The 22,259-nt window shown below is 36.1% G+C and overlaps 1 pseudogene; it reads right to left on the reverse strand.

The window, feature by feature from the left end:
* Window positions 1–1,295: 1,295 nt before the first annotated feature.
* Window positions 1,296–15,929, reverse strand: LOC122317990 (annotated as a pseudogene).
* Between the last annotated feature and the right edge of the window lie 6,330 nt (window positions 15,930–22,259).

Raw genomic sequence — 22,259 nt, forward strand, 5'->3', positions numbered from 1 at the left:
CTGCGATGTGGCACAGGAGCCAGAGTGTGCGGATGATCCCTAGGGGAGATCATGGTGCATGCAATAATTAGATCGGATTTTTGGATATTGGATACGGGCCATTTTCTAGGAAAATGGCGAGGTTATGTTTGAGGCTTTGTGATCCATTTTCTGGGAAAATGATGGTTTCTTGATTTAGGCCATTATCTGGGATAATGGCGAGGACTGGTTTTAAAGGTTATGTTTTGGGCCAAAATGGGATTTTGGCGTGCGTGGAAAAATGTGGTTTTATGGATTATGTGTATTTAGTATTCTTTCATGCATATTGTTAAGTTTAATATGTTTTTATCTTGTGGCGTTTGGATATTTACTTACCTGCGGCACCATTTTGGTATCGTAGATTTTGATGCAGAGGTCGAGGAGGAGGAGGAAGAGGCTGAGCCCGAGGAGGCGGCTCCGCCGGAGAATTGATTTGGAGTTTATGCCTTGTAGTTTGGTTTGAAACGATATTTGTGGCTTGTAATATTTTATTATATATGTTTTGAACGGGTTTGTATTAAACAAAGAAAAATTCTGATACTTAGTTATAAGACTTTTATTATCCACTGCGTGTTTTTATTTACACACTTGTTGCATGTATACACACTTGGCACTTGGCGATAGGGTGGTAACCCGTGTTGTCATCATCCCGACGCCTCGATTTTCCCGTATCCGTACGTGAGATTTGAGGGCGTCACACTAAAAATGATCTTAATTGATAACTAAAGATAATCATACAAATCAATTTATAATACTCTTAACTATTATCTCATTTATGTAACCAAATTTATACAGAGCCACTTTAATTATCTCGTTTGCTAATCCAACGTCCAGCCAAAGTTCCTCGAGTTAATGAAATAGATAACTAGAACCTAGTCGACCATAAAGAAAGATATTAATCCTTACCCCTTGAATAGACATGCTCTAACTTATCCACATATATAATTGATTAACTTCACCCTCAATAAAATAAACAAGCATCGGAATAAAATAATAATATATATTAGAACTTGTTAAAGAGTTGTCAAATGATCAATCTGCATAAAAATAAAAAAGTTCAAATTAATTAGTTACATTGTTGGGGTCTCGTCGTCCTGATTTTTATAAGAAAAATATAGTTGCAAGTATAATTGTGTACTGTACATTAATATTATGTGATTGGTCAAAAAGTAAATTTTATTAAAAACAGTGTTAATTTAAATTTTAAGTATGAATAAATCAGTATTAATATACAGATTAGTACGCGACTGTGCTTGTACGTAGCAAGACTCTTTTTATAAAAATAATAAATAAATAAATAACATTATAAATTATTCTTCATACTATTAACTTAGATATATCAGTCAACGGCCTCTTGGCAGCGAAGCATCTCTACAACCTGGGTCATGGTGGGCCTATCATTCTTGTCTTCTGCAACGCATTGCAAAGCCACCTTGAGCAGAAGTTCCATTTTAGCCGAGTCATATCTGCCGCCCATGCTTGGATCTACAATTTCCTCAATATTCCATGACTCCCTTGAAGCTTCACCATCAGCATAAATTATCTCCTCCCTCACCTGCGTGTTCAATCTAGCATGCTCTTTCGCCCCTCCGCCACCAGAGCTATGCTGCGTACATGTGGGGCTCTTTCCAGTAACCATTTCCAGCACCACAATCCCATAGCTATAGACATCAACTTTAGAGGTGATAGGAAGATTATAAACCCATTCAGGAGCCATATAACCTCTAGTTCCTCTCATCTTTGAGAAGCTTGAATGATCATGCTCACCTCTATTCAGTAGTTTGGACAGACCAAAATCTGCTACCTTTGGTTGATAGTTGGAGTCCAAGAGTATGTTATGAGGCTTTACATCACAATGTAAAACCCACTCTAGGCACTCTTCATGCAAATAAGCTAGGCCCTTCGCTGTGCCCACTGCAATATCAAACCTCTTTTTCCAATCAAGTTCGTTAGAAGTAAGTTTTTCTGCTAAGGATCCATGCTCCATGTACTCGTACACCAGAAGCCTATGCTTTCCCTCTGCGCAGTATCCCCAGATTTCTATCAAGTTCATGTGGTTAAGCCTCCCAATGGTATTTACTTCTGCTAGGAATTCGGCTTCTCCTTGGTTAGCTTCGTCGAGTCTTTTGATTGCTGCAACTCGCTTATCGGGCAGTATACCTTTGTATACTACCCCTCCCCCTCCTCGTCCAATCACTTCAACGAATCCCCGTGTGGCCTTCTTCAGCTCAGAAAAGTTAAATCGCTTGAATCTAGACATCAGGAGGTATCCTTCTGCAACTGGGTCGGAATTCTTACTGCTCATGAATAAGGAAAAGAACACAAGGAAAATGCAGATTACCTCTAGGCCTCCCACTGCAGTAGCCAACCATAGCGAAAGCTTCACTGTCTTATTTTCATACGTTCCCCCAACTTGCCTGCTAAGTTCGGCTATGCAATTCAACCTTGATTCGGAGGCATCCAGCGTCTGGTTATATAAAAAACCAGCTTTGGGTACTTTTAAATAAAAGTCTCCCTCAAAATTTGGTGTAAGTTGTCCATTGTATAACTCATACTTGGGGTAACATAAATAGCCCCCGTCAGCTGCGCTAAATTTAAATTGGAAACCTTTGCAAGCACACGTCGTCAGGCATTCGTTTTTACAGTGTTGTAAGGTCACATTCGGCTGGAACTCTATATCATAGCCTTAGAACTCAACATGAGAAAGTTGGAGAAAACTAGACAGCTTTTCATGACTCTGATTGCAAGGGAGATTGAAGTCTGCTTCACACCCAAAAGACCAATCAGTTGGATCTTTGATCTTGAATCCCTGCAAGCAAGAGCATCTCCTGCCGGAAGCATGATCATAACTACAAACACTATTGGGCCCACATATGCCATGAATCGTGCATGGATCCAACACCGCTTGCCATGTGACAACCCAATCCCACCCCTCATTCATTGCTTCCAGGCTGTATAATCGAAGGTTACCATCACGATGAAGAGTTAATCTTCTGTGAGTTTTCACACCAAAATCTGTAGCTAGGATCACCAAATGATCAGATGACCAGAAATAGCCCCGACTCGTTCAGTACTGCAGCTCTACTAGAGTTGTACATAGACCTTCCGGCTAGTCCAGGATCACTAAGCCATGGTTCAGGCCAGTAGAGACTGGATACAACAGGACCTTGGTACAACAGACGAAGGACATTATCGTTGTCAAAAAATAGCTTATAGTAGCCAGAAGAATAGTTTACTTTGCTTGATTTTGAGAAAAGGGTTGAAATCCTGGTTAGCGTTTGTTGTGGAAGAAGAGTATCTGTTGGTGAATCAAAGCTCTGCCAGATGACACCACTCTGAGAATGATTTAGAACAAGATTTCCGGTGTTTTGGAGCTGTAGTTGCAATTTCGAGGACTCTAAAGGGGTCGAGGCTGCTGTTCTGGTGGCCCAAACGGTTATACCGACCGAGTTTGTTAGGCGAAGCTTGCCATCTTTGATATTGCATAGTCCACGCATGTTCATGTTTGCAAAATGAAAATTAGATTTTCGCATAATGGCATGCATATTCATGTGTATATTTGAAAACTGGGTTTTTATACGAGAAATGATTTTGGGTGTGTTTGAAATGAACGGATTGAACAGTGTGAGAGAGAGTTACTGTAGGGATGGTGGTAAGCAGGGACGGTGATAGAGTTCTGCCTATGATTCTCTCTTATGGTGCACTTGGTAGGGATGGTAGTAAGCAAGGATGGTAGTAGAGTCCGCTTGCGATTCCCATCTACGGTGCACATGGTAGGGATGGTGGTAAGCAGGGATGATGGTAGAGTTCCGCCTATGATTCTCACCTACAGTGCTCTGATAGATTGAAAGAGAGGTAAAAGGAACTGTAGGGATGGTAGTAAATAAGGACAATAGTAGGGTCCTACCTGTGATTTCCGCCTACGGTGCACACGGTAGGGATGGTGATAGAGTTTTGCCTGCGATTGCCGCCTACAATTTTAATTAGATATTTTGGCCATTTTTTGGTAAAATTGCAAGATTTGATGTTGGGCCATTTTCTAGAAAAATGACAAATATTTTAATGGACTATATATGTTTTTGGGCCAAATTGAGATTTTGGTGTATGTTAGAAAATATTCATTTTTGGAGAAAATGATTTTTGGGTTTCGTGCATCTGTCATCATGTGTAATGCATATTATTATTGTATGAATGTATTTTTATCTTGCGTGCTGTTTGGATTATTACTTACCTGCGGTACCATTTCTTGGTGTCATAGATTTTGTTGCAGATGAGGATGTAGAGCCTGAGGATGCGGCTCCACTGGAGGAGTGATCAGGGATCACTTTCTCGTGGGTTGGGATTTATGTCCCGCTTTTGGTTATTATATTTTGGTTTAATTATTTTTGTCATCAGATAATTGTAATACTTTTGTAAAGTTTGTATTTAATTGAATTTGTATTTAAACAATTCTAGTACTTACTTGACCGACTTTAACTATTCTGTTGTATTTTTGTTGTACACTTTTTGCATGTGCACACACTTGGAATTTAGTGATGGGATGCGTGACCTGTGTTGTCATCATCCCAATGTCTCGATTTCCACGTGTCAGTACGTGAGAGTTGGTGGCATCACAGGAGCACTCAAACGTACTCTTATATGCTAATAAATTGATAATGCTAAGAAGAACATATTAATGGCCATAAATAGGATTCATTCTAATAACTATCTATCTTACTCTCACTTAATTGAGACGTCAAATTTATATACAAACTTGAATATCTTGATCTTTCTATACATGAGAGCCAAATCTATATTCTTGAGATCAATGTCTAGTGCCGATATAAATATTTCAAGCAGTTATAAATGTTAAAAGACACACTTGACGTATTTAGCTCTTTCCCATGTGAAACCTTCAAGTCAGGGGAAGTGCATTATAGAATTGCTTCCATATTTTTTCATATGTTAAGCCAAACCAAATTACAACATTTATTATTGTTAGTATAATTAAATTTTTTGATAATTTTAAATACTGATCAATTACTACTATAATATCTATGTAATATTGTCGCTGTATATATCACCCGAGGGATACGGTGCATTATTAATTTATATACAAAACATGGAGGAAAGGCAACTCCTTCTCCCTCCCTCTCTCATAAAAAATCAACGGCTCCAGTCTGATTTTCGAATGAGGAGAAGGAGGCATCGACTTCCTCCTCCTAGTCCTCCCTCTACTTCTCATATTTTTCTGTTCAACCATCTTGTCTATAAATGTTTCTTTTGTTTAGTTTTATTTTACTTTCTTCAAGTTCAAAAAAGACAGATCTTCAGGTTTCCGACAACTCCTATGAGACATGCGTGGCACAAGCAGATTCACAAGTCAAAAATCATTCAAAGGAATGGGTGATTTTGTGAAAATCACTGCACGTAGTTCTCACGCACCACCCCTATCTGCACATGATCCTCACACGCCACCCATTTTGACAACTCTTTTCGACACACGCACAAGATTACTGGACTTGCCACCACCAAACCTTTCATATCTGACCTTTGTGCCTGAAAAAAGACAAGTGTGTTGCCTTCATGGGCTTTCACATATTCTAAAGTCTATCGGAGTTGGTCCAAACTGTAATCCGTCCTTTGTCGCATCTATCTTACTGCTTTCCTTTTTGGTTTCTCTATTGTTAATTAAAATAAAAAAGAGTTCATCTCTCCTTAGTGTACTTGACCATATATATCACATTTTTCAGATTCTACTTATATATAATGTGTAGGGGTGTAAAAAAAAACCGATAAATCGGTAAACTGGACCGGACCGGACAAAACCGGTGGCATTGGTCCGGTTCCGAGATTGGTTCGGTCCGGTACCGGTTTTAGTTTTCTTAAAACTGGTCAAAATCTGTCCGGTTCTAATTTTTCTTTTTCTAAAACCGGACCGGACCGATTTATATATATTTTTTAATTTGTTATATTGTATATAATATTTATATATAATATATAACTATATATAAAATAGTTTTGTACTATATGATAAATTACTAATTAATATAATATTAAATTTTAAAATCTTATATCATTTTGCTTATTATATTAATAGTTATACTAATATTATATAGTGCATATTAATAGTTGAGGAATGCTACACAACGTCCCAACACTCCACACTCCACTTTTTTTTAAATTTTTAATATTTTTTTAATATTTTTTTTTTGAATTTATTCTTTTTAAATTAATTTAATTCTTTTATTCATTATTTATATATTAAATATTTGATAAAAGATAAAATAATAAAAATTAAAAAAAAATATAGAGTGTGGAGTGTTGGGAGGTTGTGAAGATTTTTTCTTAATAGTTATACTTATATTATATCACTATATATTATAATATAATATAATATATCATTATATAATATATTATAATATATCATTATAGTCTATAATACAATTATAATATATATTATAATATATTATAATATATTATCACTATAGTATTATATACTATATTATATATATTATATAATATATAATATAGTACATTAAAACCGGTAAAATCGGATCGAACCGTACTGGAAATCGGTAAAACCGGAGTACCGGTTTAGGAGGATAACCGGTGCGTAATCGGTTTTGAAAAATATAAAACCGGTATATACCGGTTCGGTCCTAAATTTTGTTTAAAACCGGACCAAACCGGACCGGTTACACCCCTATTAATGTGTTTTTAAATTGTTCAATTCTAGTTGTAGTATTAATGAGAAATATATTAATTAATTTATAAAAACATATTAATTTATGTATATAATTGATTTTTTGAAACTAGTTGGAACACGCGGCTTCCTTGCCATATAATTATATATTTTGGTTTCAAGAATAAATAAATAAATAATCCAATATGCAACTAAAGAGATCGATTATCATCAACTTGAAAAGGTGAATCACTTGGACTGGTTTGATTTTACAAATCTTTCAAACTATGTCATCACATTTCAATATTCGAATATTATTTAAAAACGTTTATTTTTTAATTATTAACTTGTTTATCTAATTATTATAGTAATTAATTATTATAACTTTTTTCAATTTTTAAATAAAATATAAAAAATAATTCAACTTTTTTAAATCTAAAAAAGAAAATTATATTATAATATTATATTATCTTTATAATTTTTTATTTAACTTTTTCTCTCTCAATTTTTTAAAATCTCATAAAAATTAACTCTAACTATTATCTCATTTATGTAACCAAAATTTATACTAAAGACTAAAGAGCCACTTGTCTCGTTTGCGAATCCAACGTCCAGCCAAAGTTACCACTTGAATAGACATGCTCTAACTTATCCGCATATATAATTGATTAAATTCAGTACCCTAAATAAAATAAATAACTAACATTATAAATTATTCTTCATACTATTAACTTAGATATATCAGTTGACGGCCTCTTGGCAGCGAAGCATTTCTACAACCTGGGTCATGGTTGGCCTATCATTCTTGTCTTCTGCAACGCATTGCAAAGCCACCTTGAGCAGAAGTTCCATCTTAGCCAAGTCATATCTGCCGCCCATGCTTGGATCTACAATCTCCTCGATATTCCACGACTCCCTTGAAGCTTCACCAACAGCATGCATGATCTTCTCCCTCACCTGCGTGTTCAATCTAGTATGCTCTTTCGCCCCGCCGCCACCAGAGCTATGCTGCGTACCTGTGGGGCTCTTTCCAGTAACCATTTCCAGCACCACAATCCCATAGCTATAGACATCAACTTTAGAGGTGATAGGAAGATTATAAACCCATTCAGGAGCCATATAACCTCTAGTTCCTCTCATCTTTGAGAAGCTTGAATGATCATGCTCACCTCTATTCAGTAGTTTGGACAGACCAAAATCTGCTACCTTTGGTTGATAGTTGGAGTCCAAGAGTATGTTATGAGGCTTTACATCACAATGTAAAACCCACTCTAGGCACTCTTCATGCAAATAAGCTAGGCCCTTCGCTGTGCCCACTGCAATATCAAACCTCTTTTTCCAATCAAGTTCGTTAGAAGTAAGTTTTTCTGCTAAGGATATTCCATGTGACAAGAATTCGATCAAGTGAGGAAAGAACTTGAAAAACAGAGGAAAGAAGAGAATTCTGAATTGCATTAATGAAAAGAAGTACTTTACAAGTCTGATATGGTACTCTATTTATAGCAAAATAACAGATTTAACTAACTATATTGTATTGACTATTTTAGCCTTTTCTACTTTGGATTTTAACTCCATATTATCAATATGTGATGCAATACTCCAACACCCCCCCTCAAGATGAACATGAATGTTAATAATGTTCATCTTGCGAAGAGTATGGTGAAAAGGCAATGATCCAAGTGGCTTTGTGAAAATGTCTGCCAATTGTAGCCGAGAGGGAATATAGAACAGCTTGATGAGCTTTTCCTGCAGCTTCTCTCGAACTAAATGACAATCAATTTGTATGTGTTTGGTTCTTTCATGTTGGACTGGGTTTGTGGCAATGGACATAGCAGATTTGCTGTCTGTATATAGGAGGGTTGGTTGAGAGTGGTCAATCTGTAAGTCTTGGAGTGCATGGAGTAACCACTGTATTTCACAAGTTGTAGTTGCAAGAGCCCTGTACTCAGCTTCAGCAGAGGATCGACTAATAGTGGCTTGCTTTTTAGACTTCCATGAGATCAAAGAGTTTCCCAAGAACACTGCAAAGCCTGTTATGCTTTTCCTAGTATCAATGCAGCCTGCCCAGTCACTGTCTGAAAAGGCTTTCAACTGAAGTTCTGAAGATGAAGAGAAGAGTAAACCCTGTCCAGGTGTGGCCTTTAAGTATCTAAGTACCCTTATTGCTGCTTTGTGATGATTGACTGTTGGTTTAGCTAGAAATTGGCTCAAAACTTGAACAGAATATGCAATATCTGGTCTGGTAATTGTTAAGTATAACAATCTGCCAACCAGTTTTCTATAAGATGATGGATCTTCATATGGTGCTGAATCATCAATAGCCAGCTTGAGATTGGATTCCATAGGAAATGCTGCAGGTTTGGAACCAATGAGGCTAGTATCTTGTAGAATGTCCAGTGTATATTTTCGTTGGCAAAGAGAGATCCCAGTGTGAGATCTTGCTACCTCTAGTCCAAGAAAATATTTTAATGGCCCCAAGTCTTTGATTGTAAACTGTTCATCCAGAAACTTCTTCAATAGTTTAATATCTTGTAAACTATCACTTGCTAACAATACATCATCAACATATACTATCAATGCCATAAATGATGTTGTTGACTTTTTGATGAATAAGGAACAATCAGATTTACCTTGAGAGAAGCCATAGCTGATGAGAGAGTTGGACAGTTTTTCAAACCACTGTCTAGAGGCCTGTTTAAGACCATAAAGACTTTTTAAAAGTTTACAAACTTTGTTGTTCTGATTAGGCAGACCAGGAGGCAAATCCATGTAGACCTCTTCATGTAGTTCACCATGTAAAAACGCATTGTTCACATCTAACTGATGAATATGCCAGTTCTTAATTGCAACAACAGCAAGTAAAAGTCTAATAGAAGTGATCTTAGCAACAGGTGAGAAGGTGTCAAAGAAATCTAGACCTTCTTGTTGAGTGTAACCTTTTGCTACTAATCTTGCCTTATGTCTCTCTATGGTTCCATCAGCTTTGTATTTGATTTTAAACACCCATTTACAACCAATGGTCTGTTTATGTTTAGGTAAAGTAACAAGCTCCCATGTTTTGTTTAATTCTAAAGCTTTAAGTTCATTTTGCATAGCTTTTTGCCATTCTGGAAATTGAGCAGCCTGTTTATATGTTTTAGGCTCTAATGAAGTTGTGATAGAATCAAGAAAGGCTTTATGAGATGAAGAAAGTCTATTTGCAGAAAGAAAAGGAGAGATAGAGTAGAAATTACCTTGTTTAGAACCATCACATGAAGAGATTGAAGGAGCTGCATTTGAAGAAACTTGACTACAATAATAATCCTGCAGAAAATGAGGTGCTTGTCTAAGTCGAGTGGATTTTCTGAGTTGTGGAGTATTGTTTGAAATATCATTGTTCTGAGGTATAGAAGAATTTTGATGATCATCATTATGGTCATCATTGATATGTGGATGATTTATCTGTGAAGTTGATAATACAGGTGGATTATCAACTGGATTACTATGGAAAGTATCATAACTGTATGAATTTTCTGATGGAGGAAATAGAAATGTGTGATTTTTAGGATCAGATGGTATAGCTGTAAAAGGAAGAATGTTTTCATGAAATATAACATTTCTAGAGATGAAAACTTTCTTAGTATGGAGATCCATTATTTTGTAGCCTTTTATATCAGAGGGATACCCAAGAAATATGCACTTGACAGCTCTAGGATCAAATTTTTGTCTGTGATGTTGAAGTGTTGAAGCAAAGCAAAGACAACCAAATATTTTTAGATGAGTAAGTTTTGGTGTTTTATTAAAAAGCATTTCATAGGGAGTTTTGTTTTTAAGAAGAGGAGTGGGGATCCTATTAATAATATGAGCTGCTGTGAGAACACAGTCACTCCAAAAAGATAGTGGAATATTTGCTTGAAACATTAAAGCCCTAGCTGTACTAAGCAAGTGTTGATGTTTTCTTTCTACTAGGCCATTTTGCTGTGGGGTTTCTACACAACTTCTTTGGTGTAAAATTCCATTTTCATGATAAAAATCTGTTATTAGGAACTCGGGTCCATTGTCTGATCTTATTATTTTGACAGCAACATCAAACTGTGTTTTAATCATTTTGCAGAAACCTTTAAGTAGGAATGAAACTTCAGATTTTGTTTTAAGCATATAAACCCAAGTACAACGTGTAAAATCATCAACAATTGTTAAGAAATATTTATAACCTGAATAAGAAATGGTTCCAAAAGGACCCCATATGTCACAGTGAATCAAATCAAACATTTTATTAGATTTGCTATGTGATACAGGAAATGAAAGTTTTCTTTGCTTTGCTAATGGACAGATATCACATACATTTTGACAATCCATAGAGATAGAAGGATCAAGATGTTTAAGAGAAGAAAGTCTAGAAAGAGATACATGGCCTAATCTGTAATGCCATAAATCCAATGATTTTTGAGATGTAGCAGAAAAATGAGGTGGATTAGCTTTAGAAGTTTCAGAGGCAGAATTGAAGTAGTATAAGCCTTGTTTCTCAAATGCAATCCCAATCATCTTCTTCAGTGATTGGTCCTGTAAAAGGCAATGAGTACGAAAGAAAGACAAAGAAATATTAGAATCTTTGGTTAGCTTAGAAATAGACAAAAGATTAAAGGTAAAAGATGGTACAAATAAGACATTTTGCAAGAAAAGATTGGTAGAAATGCAAATTGTTCCTATGTGTGTTGCTGGTATAGCTTGTCCATTGGGTAAACTGACAGATAAATTTATTTGTTTAGGAGGAAAACAATAGAAGGAAGGTGAACAGATCATGTGATCTGTTGCACCAGTATCTAATATCCAAGAACATTTAGATTTTGCAATGGTAGAAACTGAATTGCAAGAAGATTTACCAGAAAATTGAGAGGAGGTAACAAGGTTGCAAGATGATATACTCTGGGTGTTTGATGGGATTTGAGGTGACTGAGATGACTGAGAGGAATTGGCAATAGCTGGCAGCTTATTGAAATCTTCAGAAGTCAAAGAAACCATGTGAGACTCATTACTGTTTTGTTGACAGACATCATTAGTTGTAATTGCAGCATGAGCAGCAGAATGAATTCTCTTTCCTTTCGGTCCAGTCCACCCAGGAGGATATCCATGAAGCTGGAAGCACTTGTCCACTGTGTGTCCATTGTATCCACAATGTGTACAATGAAGAATGGACTTCTTGGATTTTTCTTTGGAAAATCTGTACTGATTTGCTGCAGAAGTCGACTGTTTAACCATCAATGCATGAGTTTCAGTAGAAACTGAGTTGGTTAGCTGTCTTTGGCTCTCTTCTTGAAGTAACAAACAAAAGACCTTGGCCATAGGTGGTAATGGTATTGAAAGAAGTAACTGGCTTCTTATGGATGCAAAAGAATCATTTAAACCAACCAGAAATTTCAGAACATAGTCTGATTGTTGCCTTTGTAGTAAAAAAGAGAAGAGATCACATGTACAACTTGACATTTTTCCACAAGTACATGTTGGAAAAGGACGAAAGCTTACATATTCATCCCATAATGTTTTAAAAGCACTGAAATACTCAGTGACAGATGAAGAACCTTGGTTGATGCAACTCAAAGATTTTTCAAGGTGAAAAACCCTTGGTCCATCACTTCTCAAGTATCTAGTCTTCAATTCATTCCAAAGATCAAGAGATGAATTTACATATAGCAAACTGTTTCGAATATCTTTGGAAATTGAGTTTATAAGCCAAGAAAGTACCAAGTTATTTGCCCTTAACCAAGCTGTGTGAAGAACAGATTCAGAAAAATGTGGAGGTCGAATTGTACCATCGATGAATGCCACTTTGTTCTTGACAGATAAAGCAATGGTAATTGATCTGCTCCAAGCAACATAGTTATCTCCAGTAAAGATCTCTGAGACAAGAAGGGCACCAGGGTTATCACTAGGATGCAGATAGTATGGACTTGATGAAAGATCTGATGGATTTATGCTTGGGACAGAATCAACAGAAGCTTCAGATCCCATTTCAAGAAAGATCAAGAAGCACGATCTTGGAGTGTGTAATGTAGAAAAATCACTACAAATTCTTGAGGAATCTGTAATGCAGAAAGATCACTACAAATTTTCTGAGAAATCTGTAATGCAGAGAAGAAAGATCACTACAAATTCTTGAGGAATTTGTAATGCAGAGAACAAAGTGTAATGAAAAGAGAAGAAGATGGATCGAATCCCAGAAGAGAAAGGTGCGGAAATTCTAATCTGATACCATGACAAGAATTCGATCAAGTGAGGAAAGAACTTGAAAAACAGAGGAAAGAAGAGAATTCTGAATTGCATTAATGAAAAGAAGTACTTTACAAGTCTGATATGGTACTCTATTTATAGCAAAATAACAGATTTAACTAACTATATTGTATTGACTATTTTAGCCTTTTCTACTTTGGATTTTAACTCCATATTATCAATATGTGATGCAATACTCCAACACCATGCTCCATGTACTCGTACACCAGAAGCCTATGCTTTCCCTCTGCGCAGTATCCCCAGATTTCTATCAAGTTCATGTGGTTAAGCCTCCCAATGGTATTTACTTCTGCTAGGACTTCGGCTTCTCCTTGGTTAGCTTCGTCGAGCCTTTTAATTGCTGCAACTCGCTTATCGGGCAGTATACCTTTGTATACTACCCCTCCCCCTCCTCGTCCAATCACTTCAACGAATCCCCGTGTGGCCTTCTTCAGCTCAGAAAAGTTGAATCGCTTGAATCTAGACATCAGGAGGTATCCTTCTGCAACTGGGTCGGAATTCTTACTGCTCATGAATAAGGAAAAGAACACAAGGAAAATGCAGATTACCTCTAGGCCTCCCACTGCAGTAGCAAACCAAAGCAAAAGCTTCACTGTCTTATTTTCATACGTTCCTCCAACTTGCCTGCTAAGTTCGGCTATGCAATTCAACCTTGATTCGGAGGCATCCAGCGTCTGGTTATAGAAAAAACCAGCTTTGGGTACTTTTAAATAAAAGTCTCCCTCAAAATTTGGTGTAAGTTGTCCATTGTATAACTCATACTTGGGGTAACATAAATAGCCCCCGTCAGCTGCGCTAAATTTAAATTGGAAACCTTTGCAACCACACGTCGTCAGGCATTTGTTTTTACAGTGTTGTAAGGTCACATTAGGCTGGAACTCTATATCATAGCCATAGAACTCAACATGAGAAAGTTGGAGAAAACTAGACAGCTTTTCATGACTCTGATTGCAAGGGAGATTGAAGTCTGCTTCACACCCAAAAGACCAATCAGTTGGATCTTTGATCTTGAATCCCTGCAAGCAAGAGCATCTCCTGCCGGAAGCATGATCATAACTACAAAAACTATTGGGCCCACATATGCCATGAATCGTGCAAGGATCGGACAGCGCTTGCCATGTGACAACCCAATCCCACCCTTCATTCATTGTGTTGAGGGAAAAATGAGTGTATTGGCATATTCTTGTGAAAACCTGTGTAAAAGAGTGTTGTAATAAGTGTCGTTGCGGAAAGCTTGAAGTGTGCTCATTATTGGTCAAAAGAAGCAACTTCGCTCAACCCTCGCTCGACATAGCGCTCGAGCGAACTTGGGCAGATTGCACTGCTCGATCCTCGCTCGACATGCAGCTCGAGCGAATTCAGACAGATTCAACCGCTCGACCCTCGCTCGACATACAGCTCGAGCGAACCCAGGCAGAGTGTTTCGCTCGACTCTCGCTCGACACTGAGCTCGAGCGAACTCAGGCAGAGTCGACCGCTCGATGCTCGCTCGACATGGCGCTCGAGCGAACTTAGGCAGAATTCGGCGCTCGACTTTCGCTCGACACCTCGCTCGAGCCAATGTTCCAGATCACTCACAATGTAGGGTTTTGAACGCCTCATTTGATGGGAACTATAAATAGAACAGCATGGCTTCTGTTCTAGGTGTGGAGAATCAGAGCAAAAACCCTAAGGGCCTCCAAGAACATCTTAGAGCAATCTCTCCCCCATTTGATTGATTCTTTCTTGGAAAAACATTTCTCCACCACAACATACACAAAAATCAGCTTTTACTTGAGTCCATTGAAGTGGACATTTTTGTTGGCCGGAAGAGTCCGAAGCTGCCGTTGATGCAGAGATCGAGAGGTTCTCGTGGGAAGCTATAGGAAGGTCGGAGTTCCGACACTACATGCGTGTAGAGATCGAGTGGGTCACTCGTGGTGTTGCAAGCCAAGTTTAGCTACTACAAAGGTTTTGTGAGTGTTCTAAATTGGTTGTAACAAACTAAAGTTTCTATAGTGGATTTGAGGTGGTGTCTTACACCCGGAGTGGTTTTAGATTTTGAAGAGGTTCTTCAAATGAGTTTCCACTCCGTGAACAAAATCATGTGTTGATTATTTGTGTTATTTGTTTCATTTATTATCTGCTTGTTTGATTAATTTTCAAAAGGCCATAAAAATTAGATTACGCCTATTCACCCCCCTCTAGGTGTAGTGTTGTGTAGAACCACTGCTTTATCACATTGCTTCCAGGCTGTATAATCGAAGGTTACCATCACGATCAAGAGTCAATCTTCTGTGAGTTTTCACACCAAAATCTGTAGCTAGGATTACCAAATGATCGGATGACCAGAAATAACCCGACTCGTTCAGTACTGCAGCTCTACTAGAGTTGTACATAGACCTTCCGGCTAGCCCAGGATTACTAAGCCAAGGTTCAGGCCAGTAGAGACTGGATACAACAGGACCTTGGTACAACAGACTAAGGACATTATCGTTGTCAAAAAATAGCTTATAGTAGCCAGAAGAATAGTCTACTTTGCTTGATTTTGAAACAAGGGTTGAAATCCTGGTTAGCGTTTGTTGTGGAAGAAGAGTATCTGTTGGTGAATCAAAGCTCTGCCAGATGACACCACTCTGAGAATGATTTAGAACAAGATTTCCGGTGTTTTGGAGCTGTAGTTGCAATTTCGAGGACTCTAAAGGGGTCGAGGCTGCTGTTCTGGTGGCCCAAACGGTTATGCCGACCGAGTTTGTTAGGCGAAGCTTGCCATCTTTCGAAAGCGAAAGCTGTGAACCTGTTCCATCAACCGGATCATCTCGGTTTGCCATCCAAACAACGGTCGGAGCTGAGGACCTTGTCAACCATATGGCAAAGCAGAAAGCATTTTCACCTACCGGGAAAAATCCTGCAGAGAAATCACCATTGAGAGAAACCAGTTTGTCGCTTGGGTTCTCAACAGATAAAGATGAGCCTCTGAGAAAGTCAGATGTTTTTGATGATGAAGATATTAGAGGAGTTTGGATGAGCGTAAGAAGAAGGAAGAAAATTGAGATATCCATGACGAGAATGCAAGAGGTTACGTAGTCTGATAGATACATATATAGGAGAAGAATGCAAATGTTAGCAGACGGCCGCCACTTGTTTTCCCATTCCTCAGACAAAGACTTACTCCCAAAATGGCTATGGGTGAGAAACCTGGACCGGAAATCACTTGTCAAGTGGACGTCCATTGTTTTATTATTGTACGTCAGTGTTGATTTTTCGAACTCAAATGGCGATTTTAAGATCGTTAATGTGTTTTTTTTTAACGTCATTATTTAGACAAGAACGAAGTCGATTGAAATCTTAAGGAACATTTTCTGATTAATGGAGGTGTAATTCAGCGATGGACATCATGTAGTCAAAGTATAGCTTAAAACCTCAATCATGGCCTTGCTTGATGGTGCAAGTTTACGTTGACTCTCGCTTAGGGTTATCTGATTAATGCTAATGTTATGGACATGAAGTACTTTTAAATGTATAAATTTATTTTATAAAAAATGTTAATTTCAATATAAAAAATTGAATTTTTTTTAAAGTAAAATCTACTTTGTTGCAAAAATGCTGTGTAAAATTTATAAATTTAAAACTTATATATATCATTATTCTCTTTAATTTAAAAAATGATACGAATAAGACTTAGTTTTCTAAGCGGGCTTCAATGTCTGTTACAGGATGATGGTCTATACATGGAGGGTCCTGTTCATCGTGGCAAGCAAGGCGGCGATCGAGGAGTGATTTTATTAGGGGTTGTGACCTGTGGGGTATGCTACCAGAGGCTACCGTGGTCCGCGCATCGCGCATTTGAATGCACAGTACTACCGTGTTTATTGGCCGGACAGCTTCTTTTCTTTTTCTTCTTTTCTTTTTTTTTTATTAGAAAGTAGACAGCTTATTTTTAGAGTGCAGCTTGACCATAAATATATATATATATATATATTATTTTTTAATTGAGGATTCTAGAGGATTTTTTTTTATTTAATTTCTTTCTTTTTCTCATATAAGTATTGGCTACAATTGATTTTTGGTTCATTTATATATATACATATATATCGGCTCCAGGAATAAATAAAATATAGCATATAGCCAACCTATATATATATAAATATAAATTAATATAATATAGGATTGAAGCAAAATGAGACTTCTTCACTAGCTATATATAATATTTCATGTGGTTTGAGACTTTGGTGAATCATTTTTTGGGTCAAATGTTGAATAACGATCGAAAACGACCTATTTTGGGGTGTATATATATATATATATGGTTGGGTGTTTCGATGTCCATGGTACTGTACGTAGTCCAATGTGCGTGGTATGCTCATTGGTCATGATCGATGAGTCATGACAACCAAGTTGTGGAAGATATTACGCTCGATTTAATTAACCAAGTTGTACAAATAATTAATCTCGTATTATTTAAATCTTATATAAATTAAATTATGTCACATGGTATGTAATACTCATGTAAAAATCTTTTAATAAAATTATTTTATAAAATAAAAATATTATTAAAATAAAATAAATCTGGGCCATCAATATTATTTGCCATCTTTTCCCTGCTTCCCTTGTTAAATTCCAATAAAAATAAAAGAACAAGACAAGAACTGAGGTACCTTGCTGGCTAATTCGATCGTGATGATCTATATTTTGAGGCCGGGTTTTTTTTTTTTTTTTTTAAAGGTGATCTCAATGAATGAATAAACAAGCTACTTTGCAAAAGCTTCAAATTACAATAAGATTTTACTCAAAAAATAAAAATAAAAAATAAAAAGGCACGACTTGTTCTTGAAGTGGTCAGAATGGACCAATGTGCTTTGAAATGCGCACTAGCTTCAAAGCACAATACACTATAACAAAAATGAGATTTTCGGACCATTTTGGTTTGGAATAAAAAGAAAATCGTCTCAAAAAATGAGATTATGGATGAATTGAAAATTTTGTGCCCAAAAAACGACGGTCCTTTACTCCGACAGCATCTAGGTTTCTCAAACAATATGATATCTCACACCGGATAAATCCTTAACCCTTCCCCCTCTTACTAAGACTACAGAATGTTCTTTTAAATTATGGCTAATACCAAGTATATAAGTAGTGATTTCAAATCCAGAGGTTAAGCGTACTCTAGCAACTTTACGTAAGGCAGAGTTTGGTTTTTTTGGGGTGATAGTAGGAAAGTTGACAGATAAGTCACCCTTACTACCACTCTACAGAATCGTACATGAGATTTTCACCTCATACGGCTTCTTGTTCAATTCTTTCGAAATCATTGGATCATTTTCCTCATTCGAGTAACTGGGACCAATTCAGTATGCATCAAAAGGTGCACGTATGGTTCCTAAAGATACAATTTTATCCTAATCAACCAACTTTATCGAGAAAGATTACTTATTTTAGGCCAAGAGGTTAATAGCAAGATCTTACATTCGAATTATGGAAATAATTTGTCCCTAATAATAAAATCATTCAAGCTTATAATTTAATTGTTTGAACAAGATTTATATTTGGTCGAACAATAATTTGGCATGTTAAGTGAAAAAAATTTAGTAGGATATTGAATTACTGTTCGAATGGTACATAATCAATGTTGGATCCTAATTTGTATTCAAACTGTGATCATAGTTCTTTTTTTTTTCGAATTATATTTATATTAACTAGTAATTTATAAGAAATTTATCAATTAAATAATAGGAATAATATAAATTAATAATTAATTCAAAAAATTAATACTAATTCATAATTAAATACTTAATTAACAAAACATAAGATATTGTCCATTCCAACAAAAAAAAAAATGAAAGATAAAAAAAATACTAAGACCCCAACTCTCTATACACATTCTCAACTGTAGCTTCTGTTCCTCTATCTGTGCCAGTCTAGTACTGATCGTGACCTGAGTCGCAAACATGACATCAAACTCTGTATGTAAGTCAGAGATGCTAGCATTAATCTCTGTACATAACTATGATATGGCAGTACGAACCTCCATACGCACTGCATCGATCACTGCCGATGTCTGTCCAGTGATTGCTGCACGCACTTATCGCCAATCTCCTCACGAGTAGCTGTGTGTGATGCCTCGACCTGGGTGGATGTCTCACCAGCCGATACTCTATGATCTCCCGCCTGTGCATCTCTGTGAGGATCAACCAGGTCCTGAACAGGTCCATGAAGATGTAGCCTTGAGTGTCCCATGCTGCGTGAGAGTGTGGTACTATTGATCGATCCTATCAACTCCCGTTTATGCTCAATAACATTAGGCATGATCTCGGCATATAGCAAAAATCAGGTGATCGGAATCTCAAATGGTAGTATATCTTTCGAACTATATCGGGACTCTGACCGAATCCTATCGAATATATACCCCCACCAAGTCGATAAGAATGTCACGAGCGACCCGTATCATAAATTTCATCCAATCAATGCCAATCTCTGTCTTTTGCTACCGAGAGTCAATATTGTTGGTGATTATCAGATTCATGATCTTGAAGAAAGAAGATAGATTTGCTTGCTTGATGCTCTTCGTTCCATCATACAAAAGAAGCATCTAGACCAACAACAAAATCTCTCACCTCATGATCAGCAAAGGCATCGAGCTCATCTGTATAAACTGATACCTCATCCTCAGTTGTTTCTACATCACCTGAAGGATCAGACTCTCTAGGCACCACGTTTGGATATGCATCGCGCAGCCTAGGAATACCAAGATATTTAGTGAGTTCGTCTGCTAAAAATATAACTGCAACTCCTTGGATAGAGATCCTACATGCCTCTCCGTCATTTGGGCTGGCACCACCGAGCTGTCTATAGAACTCAGCAACGATGTCGATATAGGCCACGATCTCCCATGCTTCTTCCCGCCGATCTAGAATAGGTCCCCAATCACGATCGCTGAAAACTAATGGCAGGGAATGACCTTCCCAGACTAGACTCTGAAAGTCAAAAATCTTCACCTACCGCTCTAGTGAAATAGTCCTCTCTCTACTTGTTTGGATGCTAGTCTCGCTTGGATGGTGTTGCTTACGTACTGGCCTAGATGAAGACATTATCAGCATCAAATTTTAAAAAGAAATTATATATGCAACATTAGTGATAAAAATATAATAAATACACTATTCACTAAATTATATACTAGTAGCAATTTAATAAAGTTAAGACATTGTGAATAACAAAATTTTATAAAACCAATATCACATTATTTAATATTAATTAAATTACATTAATAGTAATTTAATATTAACAAAATGTCTATATCAATTTAATTATAATATAATGTGCATTCTCATGTATATTGATAGAACTACAAAACGTGATAAAAATAAACTGGAGTCTTAGTATTAATTAGAAATTAATATCTAGTCATTTTGTTTTTAGATAAGAATATCTAGTCATTTAATATAAGCCTAAATTGGTTTATCCCGTTCGAACTCTTACAACAACGTTCAAACAGTTATCTTGGCTAATACCGTTCGCACTCCAATCACTCACGTTCAAACGGTATGCTAATCGAACGGTATGCCAATCACCAGCATTCAAAGGATATGCAAATCGAACTCAGCAATGGCTGAGTCAACTCAACCATGAAAACCCATGGAATCTGATTCCATGGGTTTTCCAACAAAATACAACCCTATAATAATAAATAAACATCCCACAATGAATTTAAGCAAACCTATGATGAGGATTGATGGACAAATGCTTCTATCCTAATTCAAACAAATAACCCAACAAAACTTAAATATAAACAGTAAAATAACTAGAAAAAGAATGTACCGGTACTTAGAGGAAGAGGCTTCGATGGGGGTGTGGTTACACCGATGATGAGTTCGATGGTGAAAACTGTTTGGAGAGCTATGGGGCAGTGCGGTGGCACTCCAAAAGTTGACCCCTCCTCGATAACTTATACATATAGTTCTATTCAAACGGTGTATAGTTTCAAATAATATAATACATATAGTAATTAGTATATATTCTGAGATATATTAATATCTAAACAGTACTATATCTTATTTAATATATTATAATATATCATAATTATTTATTATATAGTATATATTGAATGTGAGATATATTATAGTCTAATATAATTAAATTATACTATAATACTTAATAATTAAATTAATACTATAATTCTTAATACTTAATACTACTTATATGATATATATAGTTAATACTATATATTCCATTATACTATAATACTTAATACTATAATGCTTAATACTTAATGTCATACACTTAACTTAATACTATTTTCCTTATAATCTAATATAGATGACACTATATCTGATACCATATATATGTTACTATAGTCTAATTAGATGACACTATATAAGTTACTTATAGTCTAATATATATGTTACTTATAGTCTAATTTGATAATACTATATATGATACCATATATATGTTACTATAGTCTAATTAGATGAAACTATATATGATACTATAGATGACACTATATAAGTTACTTCTAGTCTAATATATATGACACTATATATGTTACTTATAGTCTAATTAGATGACACTATACATGTTACTTATAGTCTAATATATATGATACTATTTTGTGATTTACTTAAAAAAATGTGTCTATATATATTATACTATAAGTCTATAATAATTAAAAAAATATAGATGACATTATATATTAAACTATAATCTTAATTAATGTGTAATGTAAAAAAAAAATTACATAACCATTCGAATGTTTGGCTCCTCCTAAAAGTTGTGAAGCGGGAAAGTTTGGCGCTGAAATTATTTCACATTCTAACGGTTATTATTAACCATTTGAACGTGAAATGTTCTGATACAATTATAGAACCCCCAAACTTTCCACACTCATTCGAGCCTTCTCCATTCAACTCAGCCCCTCTCTCCTTAACCCAGTCCCTCTCCCCTTCAATCCAGCGTCATTCTCCCTCAATCCATATCCTAAATCCTTCATTCTTCATTTTACTTAATCATTATTCTCCCACTAATTTTCTTTGTTCATTGATTTTTGGTGGAGATTGTGGTCATTAATTTTTCATTTCATCTCCTTCAATCCAGGTATGTTCTTCAACCCACTAATTTTCTTTGTTCATTCATTTTTGGTGGAGATTGTGCAATGTTTTACTGTGTTTGTGGTTCAAATTGTTGTTTGTTCTTGAATATTGTTCTCTATTCTTGAAGACGTCTAGAATCTAGATTAAATCAATTCGAATGAGTATTTGATACCGTTCAAACGTGACTGGTACGTTCGAGTAGGTAGCGTATTTCCCACTGCTTTTTCAACTCCTTTATATTTAATTTA

The sequence above is a fragment of the Carya illinoinensis genome, chromosome 8 (genome assembly GCF_018687715.1).
Source record: "Carya illinoinensis cultivar Pawnee chromosome 8, C.illinoinensisPawnee_v1, whole genome shotgun sequence".
Taxonomy (NCBI): Eukaryota; Viridiplantae; Streptophyta; class Magnoliopsida; order Fagales; family Juglandaceae; genus Carya; species Carya illinoinensis.